The 24,213-nt window shown below is 42.8% G+C and overlaps 1 long non-coding RNA gene across 1 annotated transcript in view; it reads right to left on the bottom strand.

Moving 5' to 3' along the window:
- The window catches only part of LOC138453523 (uncharacterized), a 38,158-nt gene extending 20,847 nt beyond the window's left edge, over positions 1-17,311 (bottom strand). The window contains exon 1 of the long non-coding RNA XR_011260457.1: positions 17,163-17,311. This is a non-coding gene — a long non-coding RNA (uncharacterized lncRNA). The remainder of the gene's footprint in view (positions 1-17,162) is intronic.
- Positions 17,312-24,213: the final 6,902 nt, after the last annotated feature.

Below are 24,213 nucleotides of genomic sequence, written 5' to 3'. Positions count from 1 at the left end.
CGTTGTGCAGTGCCGCTAGCAGAGCAGACCAGACCACTGTGCAGTGCCAAGAACTTTTGCCAGAACCAGAGATCCAGACCAGCAGAGCAGATTCCTTCTAGGCCATCAAGATCTGGTCAGGTTTAGCTGCGGTTAAACCTGACCAGATCTTGATGGCCTAGTTCAAATTTATAGTGTGAGTATCCAGCCAGAACTGTGCAGAACCAATCTCTTAGTTTAAAATAATCAAATTCAAACCATTTCCACCTATTTAGAACTGCATCATAGAAATCGTGTGTCCATTCTGTGATTTCAAACCTGTGAAAGTGTCATTTGCCATTCTGAATCATTATTTCATTTCTGAAAATCTACCTCCACAAAATCGTCCGTATCTTTTGAACCGCGTGTGCTAGGAACGAGATTTAACTTTCTAGGATCCGCAGCTTTCCAACAAGCCCTAAACCTTTGTACTCCTTATAGTTTTTCTGTAATCGCAAATTGCAATTTGAATCAAATTTCTCCACCTGTCAAAATCGCTGTCTTTTGCTTGCAAATGCTGAAATCCGTTCTCAACCTGATAATCCCTCATGAATCACTGATAGTGTTGACCTGAACCAATCTTAAGTAGCTATCACCTACCCTGAATCTCCTTTAGGGAATTTAAATCATTTTTAGCACATTTTAACTTCTTTGCAAATCACATTTGAAGTATTTTTGCCTGTGTTTTAAAATCATACCTGTTGCTCTCAGCTTGCTAGGGGGGAACTGAATTGGTATTGCATTTGATTGTATTCCTGAAACTTGTGTGCTCTCCTTCCATCTCCTTATATTGCATAGGGGGGGAGTGAATTGTCAAAAGAAAAAGTGATCATATTATCTCTTGTGGAAACCATCTCAGTTATTTCTGTGCTGCATTCTTTTCCATCATTGCATTTCCTTGAACCCATAAAAGCATTCTCAGCTACTTTATCCTCTCTATACCAACTCCTAAGTAATTAAAAAGTGTGCCAGTGTAATATTATCCATTGTTGATAACTGTCATATTCATAAGTGTGCTATCAAATATTAATTTATTTATAAAAGTGTGATATATATATATATTGTTTAATTTGTAAAATAAATCTTTTAATTTGCAAAACAAACCTACTTCTTGGCTCAGTGAGGTCAGGCGGATTCAAAGAGAGGGGCATTATACAAGGGTTTATCATCCAGATCTATGAACTTGTCATAAAAATATATAAATAAGGGCTTCCCTTGGGCATCCCAGACTAGGCACTGACTTAGTTGGAGTACTGAATTGAAGTCGCTTAACAGGTTCTATCTCCTCCTACACCTCCTTCTGCTCCTCCTTAAAATCTCATCTTCTTCATCCTCCTTCCTGACCCTCATTTCACTCCATTCTTACTTTCCTCCATTTCTCTCATTCCTTGTCCTCAGCTAATTGTTGTGCATAATGTTATTGATTGTTTGATTCTAGTTTGATATTCATGCCTTGATTGTAATTTTGTTGTTGTAATGTAAAGCACTTTGGTGTAAACCGCTATATAAAAATTAATAATTAGAAATCTTCCTCCCAGTGCAGTTCCTTGTGTGAGTGGGAGCTGCGAGTTTGTTTGGCAGAGCCTTCCTTGCCAGCGCTGGAGTCGCAGTTAAGGGACTCAGAGAAGCAGAGAGAAATCTGCTTGCTATGATGGCAGGAGAGTTGATTATCAAAATCACAATACCCTGCCATGATGTCATGGTAAGGGTATACAGCTTTTCAAAGGGACATATTCTGTAATGGTAGGAAGCCATACACACCAATTAAATACCGAAGTTCATCTTGCGAACCTAACTGTGCAAATTTAGGCAGATGTGGATCACATCTGACGATGGCCAATGTATATGGATCAGAGTTTTCAAGCGAGGCAAGATTATCGCATATTTAATTTTTTGGGGGCAATTCACAAAGTGAGTGAAGCATTGATGAGTGAGTCGATGAGTGAGGTGAGGAGCAAGTCTGGCACTGGCAAACCCAGTTTAGAAATGTGTCAGTGCAGACGCTGGTCGGAGACAATCTGTTGCTGAGGCTAGTCAGAATTGGGCAACTGTCTTGGAAAGGGCATCATTCAGCGACGGGAAGTAGGGCTGTGTGGTTCCTCTCTCTAAACTTCCCTATGGAGGAGCTAACACTTACACTGTTGGAGAAGACGGCCCCAGTGTTTCAGTTCTTTTTGTGCAACGTAGGACATGAGCTCCTTGCAGTGTTCTTATGGGGTGCTGTTGATGAAGCACAGAGAGGTGTTTTTGTCAACTCACTGCAGATTCTGTAGAACAAATAGTAGTGGTTTCTAGTCAGGTCATGTGGGATGTGAAATGTTTATAATTTCCTGACAAAGGCCATTTCTAATCTGAGTTATGTGGCTGACAAGCTGGTTGATCAGTCGAGATGCCAGATATCTGACACCATACCCCTAGCTGTAGCTGTTGCTTTCTTAATAGGTGTAGGTATACAATGAAGCAGTCAGTGGACAGTGGTTTTGTCACCCTGTCAGTTGAAGTCATTGTGTGATGGCGGACTAGGAGGGACTCGGAATGCCATGGATGTACAAGGGTAGCAGTCTATCTTTACACTCAGTTATAGAATGAATATTCACTGTTATTCCCTCTTCAGTGTCTATCTGAACCACAGTCTAGAGGAAGGAATGGGCACTCAATAGTGCACGGGAGGGACTTCGAAAAGCAAGCAGGGAGATATAGTGGGGACTAAAGGAGGAGTCAATTCTGATTCAGGAGACTCGTTAGTGCTGTAAGGCATTGAGGCAATGAGGTGAGGCCATGTATTCACTCTTTGTGGCTGTAGCAACGCCTGGGACCAAGAAAGCAACAGACCTAGAAAGTAGGCTTGGACTCAAGATCGTCAGATTTATTGAGTGGGATGTGAGTTCAACAAATTAACAAATTCATTTGGCTTTCTGTTTGAGCCTCAGGATCGTGACAGTTGGCTGACATCGCTAGGGGTCATTTCTATGGTATGAATCAAAGGTTCTACGTTATAACATTGAAGCCGACAACAACGCGGCTCATTACTGTGAAGCCGAAAGTTTTGTATTTCCAAAATGCTGAACGCAGTGAATTGACAATTGTCCCCCGCTTTCCAATGTAATGTTAACGGGGACAACCCCGCAAACCATGAACCGGTCATGCTGAACTAGGGGAAATGGGGACACCGCTGCAACCTTCGCTCCCCATATTCAGAAGTTTTTTTTAGACTGTGCCGAATGCGCACAACAAACCCGCATTCAGCATTTTTCCCATTTCTTTCGGGTAATACGTGTATGAAAGAGCTTAGGTAATAGATCAAGTGTTGAGTTAGGGAGAAATGGTAAAGCAGGGCAGGGCAGGAGGAAGCACATTGTTTTCAGGACTTGAAGTGGATCTCACACAAAGCTTCGTCTTCTGGTGAGCTAGTATAGGGAAGGGAGTCTCCAGTACCGAATAGTAGATGGAGGTGAATTTGAAATATTTGTGGCCTTAGACAAAATGAACTATGTAGGAGCAGGGCTGATGCTTTTCATGCAAGAACAGGTATTATCAGGTAGGGTGCAGAGGGCCAGCTGAATTCAATCTGTGTTATTCAGGCATTTTTTTGAATGGTCCTATGATACAAGGGGATGTTGCAATGGTCTATGGGGTACAGTCTTCAGATAGGAGGGTTTGTGGCTTTAATTTAGGTTCTGAATAATAACCATGTTTGTCCTTTGGAAAATATGTAATTGTGGGCATGGTGTGTCCTGACACTTTCTCAAGCAGTGCAGCTGAATGGACTAGATACCTAGATCCTAATGAACTCGTTTTCTATTAGGGCCTTTTCATTCTAACACCATCACTGTGCAGAGGGAGACCGAGGACTGAGGATGGGTTCCAGACCTCTCATAAGACACCCGGTAAGCAAGCTAAGGCTACCTGATTTTCCCATAGTAGGCCTCTTTGGTTAATCTTTGCAGCAGTTTTGGCGGAGGTGGGTGGTGGGTATGTGGCACGTACCTGGGTATTGTTTCCATAGTGAAGCGATACTCATGGAACATCTTAACCACTCACCACATAGATGATGGATGCCTTAGTGGAAGCAAAAACATGGAGCCCCAGAAGATCTTTCTCTCCTTCATAATATATGATAGCTGCACCCAACCATGAAAGCCGCCGGCTTGAACATCATTTTGGTCTTCATAGTTGTACCTCGACAGCAAACTGTGTGACTAGTTGTCTGGAACGCCACAGTCATAAGCCGTCATGTATGACCCCATGTGGCTTGAACAGTTAGTCATCTGGAGCACAGCAAGAAATCATGCCATTGACAAAAATGTGTAAATGACATTGTGTAATGGCCTATATTATCACTGATGCGTCATAGGTCATGGGACCACCGGCGTATCCTGATTAAGGACACTGAATCCTCCCAGATAGCCGCACTGTTTATCCAAGAGAGTTGAGAAGATGACTGGTACAGTACGTTGGAGTATAATGCATCACCACTCTAGAGTTTAAGGCCAAACCCAGGTGCAGCCTCACAGATACAAAGGCAACAATTTCTTAATGGAAACCATATTGTGCCCCCCATGACCACAACACCTGCAGCACTGGACAAGGACCTGCCAACCTACACTTGAAGGTTCGCACAGGAAATGGGACAATGCCTTATGAGAAGGTGTCGATTTTGGTAATCTCACACCACCAACAAGCAGAAAGGCAAGGACAGCAATCAGAGAGGATCAAGCACATGGAGGACTCAAACAGCTTTGCTATACACTGAATTGACCTGGTTCCAGGTCATGAAGAACAAGCTGTATTCACTCTCCATAGCTAAGTTCCTTTATTCTTGTTCCTGAGGGTAAGTCCAGTACATGTACATAAGATAGTATCCGCACAGCAAAACACTGGACCATCCACACCCAACTATGCTCTGCTTCCAACTGACTCTATAGGAACACCCATCCAGGCCCCACCACCCAGGCTTCACCTGCTGGCATCCTTGTGTTGATTCTTTTTTGTGTTATCCTCTGCTGGGGTTTACACTCATTTTCCCTTCTGCTGTAGAATGCTTGGGGAACTTACTGCAGGTCTGGGATGTAATGCCAGAATCCTCAATGAATGCTGGTATAACTTTGATAAATCATAATAGAAGTTCAAGTTTGCGCCCTGGCTTGCCACTCTCCCTCTTGTTTTTTCTGGACTGTGTTCCCAGTAGTTCATCCTTCATAATCAGATTTGGTTCAGTAGTCGGGAGACTCCCTTGCTCTACCTGATTGGCCTTTCTGGGCTATTAATAGTTCTTTTTCGTCACCCCCTCTTAGTTGTCCCCCTCTTTGACTGTGATGAGCTCAAGTACCTACGCAGTTGTTCAAAATTCTTGGCAATAGGGCAAAAATACGAGATTCTATGTAAATTCTTGGCAATTGGAAGGTTCTTGGGCAGATGTTGATCTAGCTCATTGGGTCAAGTTTCTGAGCCTTTTAAGACAGTCTTTGGCAAAGAGGCGAACAGTTGGCAGTATTCCAGCAGTTGATGGCAGTCCTTGGCTAAGGGGCAAGATCTTAGGCATTTCTTTTCAGTCCTTGGCTTTGAGGCAAAAACATTGGAATTTGATGGCAGTCATCGGCAGCGACCATGTACCTGGGCAATTGATGGTAAACCTTTGCAACGGAGTGTGTTCAAGGGCATTTGTTGGCAATCTTTGGTATATCTACCACCCTCTTTTGGTCATGCTGGCCAGGCCCATGCTCTCTCTGCTAGGGACCGCAGAGGCAGAATACCCATCCACAGATGTCGGCTGTACAAAAGTCCAAACCTTTGGCTTTGCCATTGCGACTTTTATTAATTAACTTGGTGCTATTCCCCATGCCACATGCTATCTAGTGCAATTCCAAATAAAACACTTGAGTTTTTGTGTTGCGTTATGTAATGCTTTACCTTTCTACCTTGTCAAATATGGACAACGTAAACATTATTTGCTGTTTTTTTTAAATACATTTAATTGAATTGCTTGAATTCCTCATCACATTCTTCATCATAACGGGTAGCCCACCTAGAAGCAGACATGTCACTTTGAGAAAGTCTGCATTGGTCTTACTAAGAAGACATTTTAAGTACACAATTATATACGTAATGCAGAATCCTGTTGTTTAACGCATACCTCAATGACGTACATATGTGGCAGGAGATGTGAAAGTTTAAATGCTGGCATGCAAATCAATGTGATGTGTGGAATACGTGGAATGATGTCATAGGAAAAGAATTTACAGTGTAAGAAAAAGAAATGGCTTTGTTGGGAACACTATTTTTCTGCACTGGCAACAGGTGTAGGTGGCTCTCCTTTCCCTTTATTTCACCTGGCTGAGGTTAGGCATACATTCCCATGTAAAACATGTGGTCATCTGCCTCCTACAGGCGTGGTCTTCTTCTAGACCAGTCATGCAACAATGGCGGGAGATTTCTTACTTGTAAAGCTAACTCACACCGAAGTACTTAACTGTCCCCATTGGATAATCGATTCCCTGCGATACCAAATGTGTGTAGCGCCTGTCTAATATAGGATAGCATACCCATGGCCATTCCAAATGAGTTACAGCGACATAGATTTTAATTAGTTAAACGTGAAAACTCAAATCCAAAGCCCAGAAATGCCAACCAAACTTTAAAAATGATTTTCTTTGCTTAAAGGAGACACCTTAGACATTCTTTTATTCAGTTAACCCAGTATCCATATAGATCAACGTTGCATCGCTTGTGGATGCTTACAGATTCTCAAATATTTGGGAGCCCCTGTATGAACTGCAGTTTAAAAAAAAAATTAAAGCCATTTGTGGGAAGGCAAGATTGCCTTCCAACAGAGCAATGCCTCATTTTCTTTTACATGGAAAGCACACCCCAGCCAGTCTGCAATGTTTACTCTTCCCCGCAGCAGCAGCAGAAGCAAAGCATCACAATTAAGCATAGAAAGAGGACTGCATCCTGCTGTATCTATGGCGCAGACTTTTCTGTTATGCATCGTGACACGGGTCAATATTCCCTTCATCAACAGACTACAAGCTCACATACTAGAATTCTACCTGGTTTATCAAATGATTCGTGCTGCTTCCGTCTATATACTAACAGAATGCCTCTCAATATTTGAGACCTTTTTACAAAGACCAGCTCCATCATGGTTTGCTAGTCTAATTCGAGGGACGGATCCTTAAGCCAGTCCTATCATTGCACCCAATATTAGAACTAATCAAGCTTTCTTCCTACAAATGAACCTGTGATGGTGATTGCTGGCCTTGTGGCTCCCAATATGAAACGATGACTACTCCAAAGCACCTTGATTTTCAGCAAACTCTTATAGTATCTTGGAGCAAACCTGTTTCTAGTTGCATCATCACAACTCACTCACTATTTTAATTCACACAGCTTCTTGAGTCTATTCTAGGCTTCTAGTTGTAATGGTAGTAAACAGTTACACATAGTGGTTTTAACTAGAGATGGACTCAGTCATTGGTGTTCCTTCTACAATTCACAGGAAAAATACAACATCGGATGGTTCCAAAACACATTGATTAAAGCAGGGTGGGAAACCATTTAATCTGACACATAAATCAAGCACAAAAAATGTATTTGTAGCTTGATTCACTTATATAACAGATTAATGGATACTGAAAGAGAGAATATATTTTCGGTACCTTCTTTTCTGATTACTTTCATCAATTAGTGATAGACGAGGCTGTAACTGGTAATAAGGGTGGAATGCCCGCGGCACAATAAGAAAACACATTTTGATGCTGTAATCCATGAAAAAAAACAGACCTTGCGCAGTAATCTACACGCACTGGCCACAAGAAAGGGGACCGACAGCAAGCAAAAGCAAAATCTGTTAAAACAGCGATATAATAGCGGGTTTAAAGGTTGTAGATATTAGGCATCGTGTAGTGATTGTGAACTAATGTTTAAGGTTGTTTTATCCAGGCAAACACAATGCTTCTGTAAATAAATTAATAATGGTCAGGGATGTCAAGCTAGTCTACAGGTTAATCCCCTTACTTTCATCAACACTACATACTGCTTAAATAATATGGTTTATAATTAAATGAAGTCTTCGAGTGGTTCCTGGGAATTGCATTTTTATCAAGACGATTTTACAGATTGCATTAGAATGGTGAAGCATTCAAGAGCCGCAACTCCGGATGGACTCCCTGATTTATGGGCAGCGATTTTATATGTTGTGATGTCTTTGTTGTACGATTTATTGTATGTTTTTTAATGTTGTTCTTGTTTAGCTCTCTGATGTCTGCAGGATTCCAGCGCTTTATAAATAAGTATGCCCTGTTTACAAATATTTCAACAGTAGGAGCGCATCCTGGCTTTTGGAAATGATCATATTTAATACCCATGTTCAAGAAAGGCAATAGATTGGACCTGTGCAACTATTGAACTATTGCACTGCTCAATGTGAGCAGTAAGATTTCTGCTGGCCTGCCTCTTGAAAAAATAACAAGGTGGGCTTTTAAATATAATCCAATGGAGTGAAGATAATTAGGGTTTCACAAGGAATGGGTACCCCAATACATGGCTTTCTTCTACACTGCAGCAGAAATATTGTTGAAGGAATAGACTGATGCATATGGCATTGCTCAATCTCTCTTGGGCTTTTGATAAGGTAAACAGAGAGAAACTGTGGAGGAAGTTGAGGCACTGGGACCTTTCATACGATCTTCCCCACCCCCTAATCCATTTACATACACACTTATATTACGGTGAGATTGGATGGGAATGGTACCCTGTCAGAGTGTATCGAGACATCTAGAGGTTTACACTAGGGCTGCGTCATAGTTAGTACCTGCGCTTTTTATCCTGTAGAACTCCAACATTGGTTGCATCTCTGAGGCAATAAAAACGTTTCCTCTGTCCCTGCGGTCCATCCCCATTCAGTATTTGGTTTACGTGGATCATTTGATAATCTTTGTTAAAACACCTGTAGGCCTTCAACAGCGTCTTTCTGCCCTGGAGTCTTAAATGGGTGAGCATCATATGTAGATTAATAGTCGTAAATCTAGGATAATTGCATCCTCCAGAGGCAAGAATAGAATCAAAATCAATGGATACTTGAACAAAATCAAAGTGGAAGTTGTTGATAATTGAGCTTTTTTGGGGTTTGCAATGTATAGCAGTCCTGAACAGGGTCTTAATATGGCCAGAATATGTATACACTGTTATATTTGCTGCCCAAATGTACAAAGAAATGCACAATTTGGGGGAGTTTCCTTCCTTACAGTACTTCATTTTTACAAAGCTAAGGTTGCACCATCACTGCTTTATGGTTCGGAAATTTTCTGTTTTGAAGTACAGATATTCTGGCGAAAACAGGCAGGCTTACTTTGGAAATCATGCTTTTGCTGCCCATATGTGTACCCATGGTTGTTTTAAGATTCGAATTAGGTTTATTGTCACTGCAAGCTCTAATATTACGGAAACAAATTTCGAGTTATAGAAAGATTTTGCTACCACCAGATAATTCCATGCTAGGGGATCTTAACTCACTTGCGTCCAATAAGAATTGTTTGCTCTTACTCCTGGGTCAAAAAGTGTGAATCGGCTTTGCATGGAAGAAGCGCAATCTTAATACTATATTAACCTCCCCTATGATAATAAAAAAAGGACATATGGAATTATGATTGGTGAAGCACCAAATATTCCTTGCATTCTTAGGCCCTTTTTTTTATCATGGCTGCATTGAGGAGAAAAGTGATCAATAAACAGTTTATTACATTGTCGGATATGCATTGGAGGAATAAGGCTAAATCTCCTCAAAACACACAAAGTAATGGGCGCAAGGACAAAAAGTACACGATCCAAGAGAGCGGTGCTGCTTGGGTAATAGCGATGAAACATTGCGGCATCTTTTTTATTATGTGTCGTAATCTTCAACCTTTGAGACAGAAGTGTTCAAACATTTTTTGTATGATTTGAATGCTATTGCACGAACACAATTTTGGTCACGAATATTAGCTGGGAAGCACATATCTTTATCTATTGCTGCTATCAGGTTTGCAAATGATTTTTTTAATCATGGACTGAAATTATATTTTACTGTTACATTAATTGAATACATAAATGTGTTGTGATGTAGTATGCCAGATGGTTTGATTGTTGGTATATGTTTTGCTTTATATTCTTTTTTTCATTGTTTGTTTTTCTATTTATTTGTTTTTATTTGATGCACAAATTATTGGTGTTGTTTATTTTCTTTTTATAGCTTTGGGTTTTCTTAAATGATAATTGTATATGTAAGGTTTGTGGAATAAACCGAAAACACAATAGGAAAAAACATTTTTATGAGCAGTAAAGTTGTGGAAGCATTAGGCATCAAGGTCAATTATTGTGTTATATGTATTGCGCAGGTATCTGCACAAGGCATGGAATTTTGGGAGATGGGGATTTGATATGTGAGGGTTTGTGGTGGGTCCGGAATTCAGTGGTAGGGTAATTAAGTGTTGTGTCAGCTGTACATCTAAACTTAACAACGTTTTACAATGGGAATGGAATAGCCCGTGAGCATTGGGTCAAGACACACCAACCTTTCTGCTGGGAATTCTCCGTCTCTCTCTGTAGTGACTGCCATTGGGTTGAGGCAATGCAGCGACACAGCCTGCATCAAGCCTTGTGAACCCCTGTAGGTAATGTGCCTGACACATCCAGTCAGGAGTATGTCACATCAGTGGAGGAGTACTACGGCCCATCGGGGCATTGACAATGCTCGCCAACCCCCAGCTGGTAGAGCCACACTCGCACACGAGTAGTGTGCTGTGGGAACTGATGTGGACCTGCCGATCAAAACGACAATTGAATATTAGTGACCTGTTGGAGTCTAGTGTGCTGATATTGGACAACAGGTACTGTGCATTTTCATTGTCTGTAAGCATGGATGATTCACTGGTGACATTTCAGCATGTAATGCATGTGTGGTACTGAGAATATAGTGTTGCATTATGGAGCTGCCCATTCATTCACCACTCTTTGGGGATAGTATCGTCTTAGCGGTTTTCAGGTTGTCTTGTTCCCCAGAGAAAGCATCCTTATCCCATCCATGCCAAGTGTTTGGCCCTGTGGCTTCCCACTTATACCACTGCGCATGGTTGTAGACTGAAGCAATTATTGCGATCACCATGAACACTGAGGTTGTAAGTTGAGTTCCACAGTCATGTGTCAGAAAACACACTGGTAGTCTTCATGAGCCAACCACCCATGTTTGTACCAGTGGTGGATTCACCAAAGTTAGTGTTAGAATTGTGGTGAGAGCTGTTTGAAGCCTACCTCGAGGCACACGATGGGGAAGCATTTTGGCCTCTCAAGAAAGTGTCTTTACTGCAGGGACTGTGCCTGTTGAAGCACCTTCTGGCCAATGAAAATGAACAGGAAATGGGCACCTATGAAGTTTGCAACTTGCGTCTGGAAAAAGGGTTTAAAGAGAAAAGTAACTCTCTGTATTTTAAAAAAAAAAGGTTAATTTAAATTGCGCCGAAGCCCGCAGACATCAGTTGGAAAGGTTCAAGTTCCACTCTTGAAAACAAGGAACACAGAGACTATCAATGAGTATGTGCCAGACTTAAGGTGCTTAGCTGCCACCTGCGAGTTTGAAAGCACATCAGCTGAACAAGTTCATCGTGATAACATTCTCACGGATGCACACGACAGAAAGATCAAGGTGTGATTTTGGACTGGGAGAAATCCTGACTTGGCAGACACCATAGAGATTGCACAGAACATTCAAATGTCTAAATCTAATTGGAAAGAATTAAACAGTGAACCTACAGCTGATGTGTGTGTGTAGTACGGGGTAAAGGCAAGTTCAAGGAGACTGGGAAGACCGTCTATGTGGATTCAGTCTTATTATGTTTTGTGTTAGGGCAGAGCAAAAGGAAAACTGTGGGTTTCAGGTGCGGGAATCAAGGCCACATCAGATGTGATCCATTGAGCACTGCCCCTCATAAAATGTGTGCAATATGTACAAGAAGAGGGCGTTTTGTGAAAATGTGTAGAAGAAGGGACTCAAATAGGGTGGTCATGGTGGCAGAGGCGCCATTTTACGGTAAAATAGGTGATAATGATGTAGTACTGATGATAACAGATGAGGCACCTAAGGTACAGTGTCCTCAGCCATGGGGCAACGTACTGTTGGATTGCAAAACCATTCAGGTTATGGCAGATTCTTGCTCTCACCACACTATTCCCCCTAAACAATCCATTGAGAGAACATAGCCCTAGGCTCATCCATCTGACCCTGATTTGACATCTGGTGGACATGAGGACGAAATAATCTAATTACTGGGATACGTGGACGCCGAGTGTGCATTCCGTGGGAGGTTATGTGATGGGGCGTCACAAAAATAAGTCATGCTGACACCAAATAATGTTTCAGATTTTGGGGGGTCTTATAATTATATAATTATCGTAAGTCAAGACAGAAGGGCAGAATTGGCGCACCAAAATAGGACTTTGGGTAATAGGTGGCTCTGGGGTCTTCCATCACTCTCTCATTTCCTTTGGACTACCGCTACCCTAGCCCAGGAGTCCGTAACCCCTGGATAGTGCTTGGGCTCAGTAACCCCTACTGTCTGTAGTCTCTCTGGGATGCAAGGTGGTTTTCATGAGATGCAGACTGTTTGACTCCCTCAGAGCCCTCCAGCTGTCCTTTTCCTAGCCTCACCTGCTACTCTGATGTTCCCACAATGTACTCCTCCCCACAACACTACTGTCCCACTTATGCTTCACTCTGCCTTCCCACTTCCACCTTTAGATGTTTCTTTCTTCCTCTCACGTCCTCCCTTCTCTACTCCTCCACTCACTACTACCACTACCTCATACAACCACCATTCTTCTCTCCACTACAATACTGCACCTCCTTGCCACTACCACTTCCTTACAACTTCTTCTAAACTGCTGCGTATCTGTACTCCCATTCCTCCTACTCCTCTCTACTACTACCATCTGCTGTTACAGCTACTACTCCCACCTCTACATCAACCACTACTCTTCTACCACTTCTACCATGACTTCTCTCCTCTCGCTGTACTAATACCCACTACCTTCCACTGCAACTACCACTCCCTACTACTACTTCTCACTCTCACTGCCACACCACTGCAACCACTATACTACCACTTACAACTTCTACCACCCCTGTACTCCTACTGTACCACTAGTTCAATCGCTCCTTTCACTCATGCAGAACCACTTCACAGAACCCTGCCTTCAACAGCATCCACACTCACTCCTTCCGTTCTGTCCTCCTCTGGTCTCTCAGATATCCTCCTTCCACCTCCTGACCTCACCCAACTACCCATACTAAACCTTTCGCTAGCTCCCTTTTAGATAGCGCCCCCCCCCAAGCAGGATTGCCCAGCTCTCCTAGCCCAATCACTTGCCTGCTCTCCACGGGAGTGACAGGGGAAGGGCTGCAAAATGCTTCATAGGGGCTGGTAAGCTTGTTTAAGACATAAGAAACCGATGATTTTAGGAGTTTGCTAAATAATTTTTATTGTATTCCTGTGTACTATGCACTTGTTTTGAGGCACCTAAGTGTGAGAATTTCAGAACAATCAGGAACAAACAGCACCAACAATTATACACGAGGACATTAAGTGATTTCTCAGAGCAATGAACTGTAACAGTCCCCTTTTCGCTCCATAGATTGCCTATAAAAAGAATGGATGCAGAGCGACAGTGCAGTGGCAGGAATGGCCTGATATGAGGGCAGGGGTATGTTGCGTCTGATGCAGATGCAATGCAACATTGCACAGGCCAGGAATATCGGCCCCATCTTCTCTGGCGTGTACATGAGTGCACCCCCAGACCAGTGTAGGCAACTGGAACATGCCTTCAAGAGCCCGAAGTTCCCCACAATGGTCACCTTGGCCCTCACATGCACCCTGTTGTATGCCATTCCCTCCTGCATCTGGGGATCCCTCAGAGGAAATATATCACACCTAGATGTTTTTCCAGGGGTGGAAGTGTGTCACACTTGGCTGGATTGCTGGGGGTAGGATATGCATTGCCACTAACTGACCATAGTGAGGACTCAAGAGTCTGCATACGCACCCTAATAGTTTGAACAGAACACAACCATGCCTCTACTGCACCATTGACTGCACACACTTCACATCACCCGCAAAGAGAACAAACCATGCACAATCATACATCAATACCACATGACGGCTATCAAGCACAGAAGGCCCCAACACTCAGTGACCAGTTCATCGACACAGAAGCTGCCAACTGCACATCACAGCCCTCTTGCTCTTCTCCCTCTCAATCCAACTTACATTCCACCCCAACACTACTTCCATTGCAGACCCAACAGAGTGCCAAGAGACTATGCAAATGGCAACAGTGCGCGGTACAGGACTCGATGACGTTGACAGTGAAATGTATGTGTGAGTAATGATGCTGAGCAGTGGTGTTGCCTGTGACAGCAAATATCAAGTCAGTAGGTGCATGCATGCCCAATGCCTCACCAGGAAATACATCTCATGACTCTAGGTGGCACAGTCTACTGATTCACTTGCTTTGGAGGGGTGGCGGTGCTGCATTCTGGTACATGTAGTGCCTTGTATGTGGATGTCCTTTAGGGTTTGTAATGGCCTGGTCAGTGACTGATACATCGCCAGTCATATACTACTCCTGTGTGTTGTGGCCTTTCAATTGAGGCATGCGCTTGTTGGTCCTGCATGTGTAGGGTGCTTGCCGGATATGCATTTGTGGGATCCCCACACCTCAGACCCCCTTGCCTGTGACGCATACTGCAATTTAGGTGTCAATGTTCATAAACTCACCCAACATCCAGGCCCTTTGTCCTCTGTGGCGCGCCATGTAAGCCGGCAGGGTACTGTTCCTGGGAACCGGGCACTGCAGTGCGTGATAGTCAGGTCGGTGTCACAGGTCACCTGCATATTGAGGAAATGGTACTGTTTCCGGTTCCTGTAGATCTCCTCGGAGGCACGGTGGGGCAACAGCTCTATGCGTATACAGCCCAATTCCTGCAATCGCATAGAAGTCGGTCTTGGTGGTTTTTACCTGTGACTGGGTGGTTGGGAGGGTGTTGTGTTGGCCCCCATGGTGCAGGAGAGCCTCCAGTACCTGTACAAGCACTCTGGAGAAGACAGCCTGCAAAATACCATACAGCTGGCTTACAGAGTGCTGGAATGTGCCAGTGCCCAGGAAGTGCAGGATGGTCAACAGCGTTGGTATGGCTGTCTTGATGCCGATCCTGCTCCCAATGTCATCCTGAATAAAGGTCAGGAGGTCATAATTGGTCTCCCTGTCTAGGCAGTACATGGTGTGCATCTGGCTGTCTGTGAGGGCCCAGGGTTCGGCCCTTTAAGAAGGATCACAGCACACCTCTGCCTCACCACCTGCATCCCCTATATCCCTATACTCATCCTCCTCCTCCTCTTCCTCCTTCTTCTGTCCCTGGCCTCCTGTCACCACTGTTGCTGCTCCAGCACCATCAGCATACAGAACCTCAAAGTCCATGGCGGCTACAATGAATGGCAGCATGGTTGTGTTGGGAAGGGTTGTTCAGGTGGGTGTAGGCCTTTAGTGCTGTTCCTTTGTGCATTGGGTGCACCTGCGTGGATTGGGTGCACCTGTGGTGTTGTTTCCTCCACCTGTATTCCTTTACCGGCAGCTCTGAGGTGGTGGCATCTCCGCATGGATTTGCTGGTAATTTTGGCAAATATCTGCCTGTATTACCGGCAAGTCCAGGCTCATAATGTGCCCGTAATACCGTTCTGCCGGTATTACTGGCACTTGTTTCTGGCGTTGCCGGTATATCCATTGCCTGTATTACTGGTGCTGGTAATTCCCTGAGTGATGTTACCGGTGCTGGTAATACAGACAAGGGGGTTCCATGCAACCCATACTTTGCTGCTCCTGTAAAAGTTCTGGTACACAGTATTACCTGCACTTTTACAAGATACTGGCTAACTTGTAATGAGCTCCATTGTCCTAAATTGTATTCACTCATTTATGACAAGCCAAGCACAACAAGCTCAAGTAGGCACTTTTCTCTCAAAACCTCAACACATGACATATGGGGTTGCCCAGGGATCACCATTATCACTGATCCTTTGTAACTTATATATTCAACCATTGATGGAGATACTGAGTTCACCAGGGATCACGTTTCTCAACTATGCCGATGATACCCAGTTTCCGGTCGATCTAAAACAAGAAGATCTTCATTGCTCCAAAAAGATACAAAATACCCTCTGTGTAATTAAATGCTGGATGGATGAGACTTTTTTAAAGATAAATCCGGATAAGGCACAGATTCTGGTAATCAATGACAACCAAATATTGGTCTTCATTAAACTGGACGGACAGTTTCAGAACTTTCCCACACCTCAGTAAGGAGGTAAAACTTTCCCACACCTCATTAAGGAGGTAAAAAATGTCTGAATTATCTTCCACAATAAATTAACAATGGAAAGACAAATCTCCAAGGTGACCTCCATGTGCTTCCTTATGATAAGGAAACTCAGAAATATATTGCCAGTCCTTACATTCTCCCATCAAGTATTGGTTATGAACACCCTCGTATCTTCCTGGTTGGACTTTGCCAATAGTATACACCTGGGTCTCCCAAAATCATCTATTCAAAGACTGAAATCAATACAAAACACAATGGCAAGAATCCTTCTGAAGAAGAAGCGTTCGACCATATTTCTCCAGCACTGCACACCTTGCACTGGTTGCTAGTTCGTGGGTGTATTGAATCCAAAAGCCTATGTATTGTCTACAGAAGCCTTCATCAATACACTATAAGTCCTCTTGCCAATGCATTTGAATATTGCATCCCAGTAAGAACTCAAACATCAGACAAAGATAAACTGGTAGTTGTTCCCAAATACCATGCAGAACGAATTGGAGGTCACACTTTTATAGTGCAGGCGACAACAAGATGGAACTCCCTTGCTCGTTCACTTCAAATGAAACAAGTAAGGGACAGAAATAGGTTTTTGACACACAACGGTGGACTATATATTTTTTACGGACAGCCTAAAAGAGATCTTGGTATTTGGTTTGAGGTAGGGAACCCCCTCTTAGTAATAGAGCTGGATAGGTTTCTCCCCTATTTTCTTTTGAATAAAGATTTATGCCAACAAACTTACCTCTCCTGTGTCTGTCTCCTATCTCCTCACCCTCACACACCAACAAAACAATTACTTGATTCCATTCTAAAAGCACCATGTCCCGAGAACAAGGAGCAGCTGATGTCCTTCTTAAGACTAGTTGAGTTCTACTCCCAATTCATGTCAAGGTTTTCTGAAAAAACAGAAGGAAATTGTTAATGCTCCAATACTAAAGCAGTTTGATGCCAGGAAAGAATGCACTATCAATGTTGACGCCTGTGCTTACTTCCTTGGGGTTTTGCTGTTACAAAAACACTACAGCAAGTGGCATCCTGTAGCTTTTGCTTCTCGCTCGTTGAACAGTGGTTGTATTGGAACATATGACGAGAGGCATTAGTCTGTTGGTAGGCAGACAACCATTTTCATTGGAGGAAATGTTTGTTCGAAATACTGTTCATAAACCACTAGCAAGTGTGCTAGGATCAGGAAATGACAAAAACAACTCTCCCAGACTTGAGAGAAAAGCCACAAAACGTTTTGAGCAGATTTCTTGTCCTGTCATCTGTTATAGGATGGGAGGAACGCTGAGCATAACGAGTGTGATGCTACATGGATAGGTTATTGGACATTGGCTGTGCACAAGATTAAATGCTGGAAAGGCTGCATAAAGATGCACACATGTGGGTAACAGAATGTGAGAATGATGAGATGGGGCTGCAAGTATGAGATTTCTGTTTAAATGGTTGTCCAATTGAGGCATATCTCTCCTGCTTCACAATGTTTTGGAAGGTCAAGATTGATTGGTTTGTCTGCACTGAGAACGTGTTGCATTGTGACAAGTTCGTGCCACCCAGCAAGGTAAGGAAACGTATTGTTAAACACAGTCATAGTTTTGGACCACAACTTATCACTGTAAGTGGCCATATATGGGTGTCATGTCTGACATCACCACCTTGCATAGCATTTAAGCACTAAAGTCATGGCTTGACCTGGAAGGTTTACCCACAAGTGTTGTAACAAACAATGGCATGCAGTTGGTCTCAAGTGAAATGTGCAATTTCCTGAAGGCATCCATCAGCATACAGAACCTCAAAGTCCATGGCGGCTACAATGAATGGCAGCATGGTTGTGTTGGGAAGGGTTGTTCAGGTGGGTGTAGGCCTTTAGTGCTGTTCCTTTGTGCATTGGGTGCACCTGCGTGGATTGGGTGCACCTGTGGTGTTGTTTCCTCCACCTGTATTCCTTTACCGGCAGCTCTGAGGTGGTGGCATCTCCGCATGGATTTGCTGGTAATTTTGGCAAATATCTGCCTGTATTACCGGCAAGTCCAGGCTCATAATGTGCCCGTAATACCGTTCTGCCGGTATTACTGGCACTTGTTTCTGGCGTTGCCGGTATATCCATTGCCTGTATTACTGGTGCTGGTAATTCCCTGAGTGATGTTACCGGTGCTGGTAATACAGACAAGGGGGTTCCATGCAACCCATACTTTGCTGCTCCTGTAAAAGTTCTGGTACACAGTATTACCTGCACTTTTACAAGATACTGGCTAACTTGTAATGAGCTCCATTGTCCTAAATTGTATTCACTCATTTATGACAAGCCAAGCACAACAAGCTCAAGTAGGCACTTTTCTCTCAAAACCTCAACACATGACATATGGGGTTGCCCAGGGATCACCATTATCACTGATCCTTTGTAACTTATATATTCAACCATTGATGGAGATACTGAGTTCACCAGGGATCACGTTTCTCAACTATGCCGATGATACCCAGTTTCCGGTCGATCTAAAACAAGAAGATCTTCATTGCTCCAAAAAGATACAAAATACCCTCTGTGTAATTAAATGCTGGATGGATGAGACTTTTTTAAAGATAAATCCGGATAAGGCACAGATTCTGGTAATCAATGACAACCAAATATTGGTCTTCATTAAACTGGACGGACAGTTTCAGAACTTTCCCACACCTCAGTAAGGAGGTAAAACTTTCCCACACCTCATTAAGGAGGTAAAAAATGTCTGAATTATCTTCCACAATAAATTAACAATGGAAAGACAAATCTCCAAGGTGACCTCCATGTGCTTCCTTATGATAAGGAAACTCAGAAATATATTGCCAGTCCTTACATTCTCCCATCAAGTATTGGTTATGAACACCCTCGTATCTTCCTGGTTGGACTTTGCCAATAGTATACACCTGGGTCTCCCAAAATCATCTATTCAAAGACTGAAATCAATACAAAACACAATGGCAAGAATCCTTCTGAAGAAGAAGCGTTCGACCATATTTCTCCAGCACTGCACACCTTGCACTGGTTGCTAGTTCGTGGGTGTATTGAATCCAAAAGCCTATGTATTGTCTACAGAAGCCTTCATCAATACACTATAAGTCCTCTTGCCAATGCATTTGAATATTGCATCCCAGTAAGAACTCAAACATCAGACAAAGATAAACTGGTAGTTGTTCCCAAATACCATGCAGAACGAATTGGAGGTCACACTTTTATAGTGCAGGCGACAACAAGATGGAACTCCCTTGCTCGTTCACTTCAAATGAAACAAGTAAGGGACAGAAATAGGTTTTTGACACACAACGGTGGACTATATATTTTTTACGGACAGCCTAAAAGAGATCTTGGTATTTGGTTTGAGGTAGGGAACCCCCTCTTAGTAATAGAGCTGGATAGGTTTCTCCCCTATTTTCTTTTGAATAAAGATTTATGCCAACAAACTTACCTCTCCTGTGTCTGTCTCCTATCTCCTCACCCTCACACACCAACAAAACAATTACTTGATTCCATTCTAAAAGCACCATGTCCCGAGAACAAGGAGCAGCTGATGTCCTTCTTAAGACTAGTTGAGTTCTACTCCCAATTCATGTCAAGGTTTTCTGAAAAAACAGAAGGAAATTGTTAATGCTCCAATACTAAAGCAGTTTGATGCCAGGAAAGAATGCACTATCAATGTTGACGCCTGTGCTTACTTCCTTGGGGTTTTGCTGTTACAAAAACACTACAGCAAGTGGCATCCTGTAGCTTTTGCTTCTCGCTCGTTGAACAGTGGTTGTATTGGAACATATGACGAGAGGCATTAGTCTGTTGGTAGGCAGACAACCATTTTCATTGGAGGAAATGTTTGTTCGAAATACTGTTCATAAACCACTAGCAAGTGTGCTAGGATCAGGAAATGACAAAAACAACTCTCCCAGACTTGAGAGAAAAGCCACAAAACGTTTTGAGCAGATTTCTTGTCCTGTCATCTGTTATAGGATGGGAGGAACGCTGAGCATAACGAGTGTGATGCTACATGGATAGGTTATTGGACATTGGCTGTGCACAAGATTAAATGCTGGAAAGGCTGCATAAAGATGCACACATGTGGGTAACAGAATGTGAGAATGATGAGATGGGGCTGCAAGTATGAGATTTCTGTTTAAATGGTTGTCCAATTGAGGCATATCTCTCCTGCTTCACAATGTTTTGGAAGGTCAAGATTGATTGGTTTGTCTGCACTGAGAACGTGTTGCATTGTGACAAGTTCGTGCCACCCAGCAAGGTAAGGAAACGTATTGTTAAACACAGTCATAGTTTTGGACCACAACTTATCACTGTAAGTGGCCATATATGGGTGTCATGTCTGACATCACCACCTTGCATAGCATTTAAGCACTAAAGTCATGGCTTGACCTGGAAGGTTTACCCACAAGTGTTGTAACAAACAATGGCATGCAGTTGGTCTCAAGTGAAATGTGCAATTTCCTGAAGGGGAAGGGTATTAAGCACACCCACACCTCATTTTATCATCTCCCCGTAAATGGGTTGGGTGAGCGGCTCAATAGGGTGATCACAGAGAATGTGAAGAATGCTGTGGTGAACTGGTGGAACTGGGCGCAGGTATTGCAGAGCGTACTTTTGTTGTATTGAGTGACTTCAGACTCTGTCACTGGCTGCACCCCAATCGAATTACTCAGAGGAAGACTGCTGGTGTATGATGTGGCCCCAGGATGGCTGCACGACAGGGGACAGAAATATGTCTGACTAGATTGACTAGATGAAGGACAATTTATAATGATGTATTACACATTATAGGGCATATCGTTTTTCCCCAAAGGAATTGGTCTATGCCTGGGTATATGCTTTCACTGCACACCTGGCCTTGTGAACCTGGGGATACCATCCACAGGTCGATGTGGCAAAGTCACTATGGTCACTTTGACACAGTTGAATCACCCTGCTATTTTCAAGACCCAATTCAGTCATCAATGCGCATCTTGAGTCATTAATACTTTGGATGGTTGATTTTAACCTCATACTAGATCAGGAGTTGGATTGCTCAAGAGGTTTTCAGCATTCTGCGATACATCAATTAGCAGTAGCACCTGCAAAGCTCTTCAAACCCAACCTAAAGAAAATCGCAGCAAGATGGTTCACAAGAAAAGTGAGGGAACTAAAAAAAATTGCAAACTGGAAAAACAATGGATAAAACACTACAACCAATTGGACTAAAACAAATACCAATGACACATTTGAATATACAAATCAGCAGTCCTGAAAGCCAAAAAAGCATATGACACTGCAAGAATACAAATGGCAACAAACCCACAAAAAAACTATTCAAAATCATCAAGGAAATGAAAGACCCAACTTCTTGCAACAAATGTGTCATACCATAACAAACCCTATGTGACAACATAATGACCCATCTGAGATCAAATATAGAAGCAATACAATAGACCATCGATGCAGGTTGCATTACCACAAACACTCCCCACAACCTGGAGAAACCAGAACACCATCAACCACCACAACACTCAATCGATTCGAAACTATAAGCAAGGACACTTTTCGACAAACTAATAAAAGATGCCAATGTTGCTGGTTCGTTCATTGACTCTTGCCCACTGGCTATCTGCAAAAACTCCTCAGCCACAGAACGCAAGCCTTATACTTCCAACTACTAATGAGTCTTTACTTAAGCATGGGAATAGTGCCTATATCATTCAAATCAGCGTACATCAAACCCATCCTAATTGATGAAACAGGAAATACAGAAGACCCTTCAAATTACAGGCCCATATCAAAGCTGCCTTAACCAGCAACAGTCCTAGAAAACCACATCTCCAAAGAACTACTCAAACTTGTTGAAAACAACGAAATATTCAACAATCCCAAGTCAGCTTCAGATCCATGAGAGGAACCAAATCAGCACCCCTCTCCATGTAGAACAACCTAAAAATAAATGCGGTCAACAGTACCCAATCGGCCCTCATACTACTCAACAGTACCCAATCGGCACCACACACCGTGGGTAATAATAAGCAGCGCTCAGATACCTCAGGGTTCGTAGTGCTATATAAATGCCAAATTATTATTATTATTATTTATTATTATATCAGCTCGTGGACAGGCAGATGAATAAGCCATTAATAGCTATGAACCCTGCCCCACCTCAATATCACTTGGGTGAGAAACGGTACGCATTAAGGCGATCCTATAATCCTTATCCCAGACAGATACAGGAGGAAATGTACCTGATGTAATTGAAGATAACATGAGTAAGCAAACTCAATGAAAACTGACATGTATGCATTCAATAGGCACAAAGCAAATATGCACTCACCATGAAGAAACACGAAAATTAGGTCAAACATGCATTGATACACAAAGAAAATCGCTTGCACCATAAAGATATGAAGAACATAAGCAATATATATCCCGAAATGCAACACAAATTATATACTTATCTAGCTTGCAAACATACAACTGCCACGGTAAAAGGCAGCAATCTTTATTAAAATGGAAGTCGTAGCATGCATTCAAATGAATAGAAGGCTCCGAAGCTTCATGAGACCCAGAACTGCTGAATTCACTGAAATACAGACTCGGGCAGGGTGCCGGCAGTAGCTGCAAAGCCTCTTGCCAAGGTGACAGAGACATTGGGGAGTACAGAAGAAACGGTTCAGGAAGGAACACAAGAACATAATTTCCAAGGGCAAGACATGTTTCTCTTAGATTAAAGAACAACCAGCCTTTCAGTACCAGGTGCTGACTAATTATAAGCTAAAACCTCAAAAGGAACAGATCAACCAAGTCCTTAGGGGGTGGACAAGTAATAACCCATGTTCATAGTAGCACAAATCTCAATAAAATTCAGGGAGAAATAATTCAGACCATAGTTCTCTCACACATGACCCAAAATTTGTGAACAGTGCCTAACCATTAAGGCCAGACACAGATAAACACCTGTTTCAACTCTCCACATATTCTCAGAATCAAGGAATCTAATGAGGCTAAACTGCAAAGAAGACATTCTGGCTCATGACCTACAGGTAAGGGCTGGTGTCTTATTTAATTGGAAGAAAACAGGTCTAGGGTTTCTCTCCCCCTACTTCCATTTTTGGCTTATATGCTGCTGACCTGTCATTGCCATGGTTGGTAAATCCTGTGCCAACCAATGAAAACTCTTAATGCTGTACCATCCAGTACATGTTTCATTCACCAATAGTCGACTTTAAAGGTGACATGTAATCTCTGTTATCAATTTAGAGGTGGGCTCAGGTGGAGCCACCAGATAAGAGTATAACCAATGAAAATACTAACCCCTATAGCTTCTATATGTATACAAGACCCCCAAACCAATTCCTGTACCTCATAGGTTTTTGTAACCAAGATTGCAATGCGACATCAAGGATGACATATTTTCAGTTTGTAAGCCGATGTCCTGCTCGCGAAGAGTGAGAGCTCACAACTATTTTGTTTGTCTGCTGTCCCTGCTTTGTGTGGATTGTAAGTAAAGCAGGGTTTTGCCATTTACTCCCCTGACTATTTCCGTTATTGAGTCTGGGATTTCCTGGCCTACCATTTCTACTTAAACTGGGGTTTCCCAGAGCATTATTACACCTTTAACATAATCAGACACACAAAGCTAATGAAGAGAATGGAGGAATGTGGCATAAAACACTCCTCACCAACCGAAACAAAAGAACACACCTACTGCCATTTACGTCAAAAAATTAAAACATCACCTGCGATGTACCACAAGCATCAAGCCTCTCCCTGCTTCTCTTCAACATCTATATGTCCACCC

The sequence above is a fragment of the Ambystoma mexicanum genome, chromosome 4p, assembly GCF_040938575.1.
Source record: "Ambystoma mexicanum isolate Mex_15411 chromosome 4p, UKY_AmexF1_1, whole genome shotgun sequence".
Taxonomy (NCBI): domain Eukaryota; kingdom Metazoa; phylum Chordata; class Amphibia; order Caudata; family Ambystomatidae; genus Ambystoma; species Ambystoma mexicanum.
The sequence above is the reverse complement of the archived record's forward strand: the minus strand, read 5'-3'. Positions and strand labels throughout refer to the sequence as shown.